The sequence below is a fragment of the Hordeum vulgare genome, chromosome 5H (genome assembly GCF_904849725.1).
Source record: "Hordeum vulgare subsp. vulgare chromosome 5H, MorexV3_pseudomolecules_assembly, whole genome shotgun sequence".
Taxonomy (NCBI): Eukaryota; Viridiplantae; Streptophyta; class Magnoliopsida; order Poales; family Poaceae; genus Hordeum; species Hordeum vulgare.
In genome coordinates, this window is record NC_058522.1 from 407,761,861 (window position 1) to 407,765,362 (window position 3,502).

Genomic DNA, 3,502 nt, shown 5'->3' on the forward strand with positions numbered 1-3,502 from the left:
TTGTCTATGTTGAAAATGTATGCGTTGTTTCTCTACGAGCAAAGATCTATGAACATTATGAGGATATGAGAAAGTACGGTCTATGCAGGCATGAGTACAATTCATTTAAGTGTGGTAGTAATCAGTAAACCCATTGGATCCACTGAGTAGGAATGTACCATGATTACCAAGGAGACACATACATTCCTCTGAGTACCTATTTACTGGCACCTGCAGATGACAACTCTCTACGAGTCATTCCTCAAGGGCCCAGAAACGATCATGACCCTGACCAGTGATCATGATTACCCGAAAATCCTGAAGGACATGATGAAGCACATTCATCTTGAAGGAGATGCAGTCTACAAAGGCTACCCATTCATGGAAAGTGGAGTGGAACTTTGGTATGTGGAAGTACACCTCCACCATGTGAAAGGAGTTTGTCCAAAGACTATGGGGCAATACTTTTTCATTTCGCGTGTACCACGAGCAACCTTCTTTGATGCTGTTCGTGAAGCTGCCATGGAAGCCATACGTCAGATTGGAGAAATACTTGAAGCAAGACTCCGTCATACCCAGGAATACCTGAGTGAAGTGCATGAGGAGATGATGGAGATGAAGCTCATGACCACCATGATGAAGCGAAAGATGGATGATTTCAGGGAGCACCTCGGAAAGTTCGAGTGGAACTAAAGTACCTCCAAGAGAGGCCGTTGAATAAAGTTGGCAGAAGTGCTCGACCATACCGAACCATGTGGATGGCAGGATTTGTAATAAATTACTTTTGAGTTGGAATGAAGAAAGCAAGGATGTAATAAAGGATTGATTATGAAATGAATATGATTTATGGAAGAAGCTATGATGGATCAGCAAACGTTTTCTTAGGAGCATACGAAAACCTGAGAGTGGTGAAGAATGCGATAGATTTTTTATTCAGCTTGCAGAACCAATGGATTCGTACGAACTTTGTTCGTGTACATGAAAAATTCTGCAATGCTTGTGAGGATGCCCGAGTGTTAGAATGCGAGATTCGCTAAACCTTATACAGAGAAATGATTTGGGTGCGGAATGGATTGATCACCATGACGACTTACTCTTATCATTTATCTTGCTATTCGGAATGGTAAATCTGAGAGACTTACCCATAGTGAGAGACGACGTTCTTTGAAGCCTTTGTTTAAGCCTTAGAGTGGTATAAGAAAAGCCCATGTACATGGCACCTGTTGTCACGTGTAGGAAATTTTACGGTGAGAATGAAACCAAGACCCCTCTCTCTGCAGGATAACCACAAATGGTAGACCACCATGAGGACCATCGATATGTTATTTAGAATTGACCACGAGAGTGTCAGTTAAGAAGACCCAGTGACGGAAGAAGCTTATATCAACGGGAGAGCCTCACCAAAGGATTTAATATGAAGACTGTGCGATGTCAGTTGCCAAAAACCCCAGAGGACCGTTAAAGCATTTTGAGGGACCAGTATCTCTCATTTTAAGTGTGGTAGCATCCACTTTGCAAGAGATTGGATTGCTAGAAGACCCAAAACCTAACCCTTTCTTTCTAGCCTCTTCGAATCTCGAGGACGAGATTCATTTTAAGTGTGGTAGATTTGTAACATCCCAAATTTTGGAATGTTAAAATAATTATTTAATTGTTTGTTTGTTTGCTTGAGTGATTGAAACTTGTGTGAAATTTGAAACTTTTTAAAAACTTTTGAATGAGAGGGAATAAAATGACTTTCCCCTTCTCCGGTGAATTCAAATTCAATCATTTAAAAGCAAAGAGAGAAGATGACATGACTTCTTCAACTATAAAGAATTTGAACGGAGTTTGCATTTGAATCCTTTCAAAATATTTTCCCTTGCTTCTATATTTTTCTTCCCCGAGAAAATGCCCCGACAAAATTCTTGCACACAAGAAAGAGCGGAGGAAAATGACCCTCCAAAAACCAGGGCATTCATTGAAATATTTTGAGCCAAGAAAAAACCAAAATTTAATTTGAGAAAATAATTGCAAAAAGAAATAATGCTTTTAGGGATTTTTTGGGAAAACATTTTTTTTAAGTTTTTATTTTGGCCGTGGAAAAATGCCCATCATTTAGATTTTATTTTTCTGATAATTTTAGTATATAGAAACTCTATATTCCGAATTGATTTGATTTCCCTTTTATCGTTTTAGGTTCCTAGTTTTGAAAAAGGAAAGAAATCGCGTTTAATAGGAAATAAAGAGCTGGCCCATTAAGGAGTTTCCAAATCTGGCCCGTTTAGTATCTTCTCCTTCCTCTAGTCATTCACGTTATGAGGAACTTCCATGGCAGGAACCAAGAGATCCTCCCCTTCCGGAATTCGCGAATCTCCTTCCCTCCCAGCACCTCCTCGCCAATTATAAAGGATCCCCTCGTCCTCCTCGCTCCATTCCCCTCGAGAAACGCCCCGTTCCCATGCTCGTAGCCACGGCGCCACCATCCTCATCTTCCTATAAAAAACGGAGTACAGTAGGTCTCGTGGCGCTTCCCCATCACCCCTGCCGAGCCTCTCCAGCGCCCCACCCCCTGCTGTGCTACTCCTCCGCTGATACCCCACCCCGCCGGTGACCTCCCCACCTCGCCGCAGCAGCTACCTCGCCGGAGTTCTTCCTCTCTGTCACCCATGGTGAGATTCATGAAATCCCGTATTGCAGTTTTTTCAGAAAATTGCAATCTTAGAAAATTCATATCTATTAGTCTATAACTCCGAATTAGGTGATTCTTTTTGCGTTGGATCACAAATTTATGTAGTTTCCGCAGATATATAATTTGTCTATGTTTGGGTTTATAAAAATTGAGTTAGATCAGATTTGAATTAAAGCTTGTTTTGCTTATTCCGGGAGTTTAAAAATAGCTTTTAATTTGATTCTTTTTGCTGCTGCTTCCTATTGATCATATCTTTCAGTAGTTTAAGTTTCAATTGTTTAAACTATTTTTAATTGGGTTTTTTACCAAAACAGATTCTGTTTTAGTTCTTTTAGGATTATAGCTATTTCTTTTTCTATATTTGTTTTTAAATTAGTTTCTTTTATATTTGAGAAAGTTTATATTTGGTTTTCTGTTAGATAACAGTAGGTTTGCAACAAGTTTTGATTTTTATTCTTATTTTTTTGCATGGAATCAATTCTAGTTTTATACTAACTTGCGAATTGGTTGCATTGCTAGTTTGATTTCCTATTTTGAAAATACTTATAAAATAATATTGTTTTGTAAATTTTACTTCTGTTATCTTAGTTATTTTATATTTTGTTTTCTGTTATTTTTTTCTATTTTAGTGTTTTATTTTCAGTTGGAACAAAAACTATATAGTGTTTGATGTAGTAGAAGGCTTCCTAGCTTCTTTGAAGTTTCCTTTGGATTTTTATCCGCTCTATCTTATTGATTTTTGATTGCATCAACTTTTATTTCTGTTTGTTAATTGATTGCTAGAATGATTGCTAGTGTGATTGCTTATGTGAATACTATGTTTGATTATACAGATTTCATCGGAGAGTGACG